Source organism: Chrysochloris asiatica, unplaced genomic scaffold (genome assembly GCF_000296735.1).
Source record: "Chrysochloris asiatica unplaced genomic scaffold, ChrAsi1.0 scaffold00228, whole genome shotgun sequence".
Classification (NCBI taxonomy): Eukaryota; Metazoa; Chordata; class Mammalia; order Afrosoricida; family Chrysochloridae; genus Chrysochloris; species Chrysochloris asiatica.
This window is the reverse complement of record NW_006408746.1, coordinates 2,432,637-2,433,264: the sequence shown is the minus strand read 5'-3', so window position 1 is coordinate 2,433,264 and position 628 is coordinate 2,432,637.

Sequence of the window (628 nt, the reverse complement as noted above, 5' to 3'; positions counted from 1 at the left end):
AGAACAAACAGATCTGTGTTGGAAGAAGTGCAGCCAGAATTCTCCTTGGAGAATTTACTTTGGAAATATTGTCAGGAGGGAACACTCGCTGGAGAAGCATATGATGCTTGGTAAGGTGGAAGGTCTGAGAAAAGGAGGAATGTCCCCAGCAAGATGGATTGGGAAAGTAGCAGCATTAATGTGCTCAAGTGTGGCTACAATAGTGAGGTTGGCCCAGAATCTGGAAGTGTTTTGCTCTGCTGTGCATAAGGTCACTTATGAGTCAGTACTAACTCGATGGCACCTAACAGCAACATGTGAAAAATATTGAGTGATGTAGAAAGCATCGTAAGAAGATGGAAGGAATACAAAGTCACTATACCAAAAATAAATGGTTGATGTTTAACCATTTCAACAGGTAGCATATGATCAAGAGCCAATGGTACTGAAGGAAAAAGTCCTCGGTGCACTGCAGGCATTGACTAAGAATACGACTCTAAGAATTGATGGGCTGCAAATTGAAATCTTTTAACAAACTGATGTAGCACTGAAGAAGCTCTCTCATCTATTCAAAAAAGTTGAAAGACCTGGCCAACTGGTTGAAACTGATTTTGCTCCATTTTTCAATTCAATAGTTACAGTTTCATGA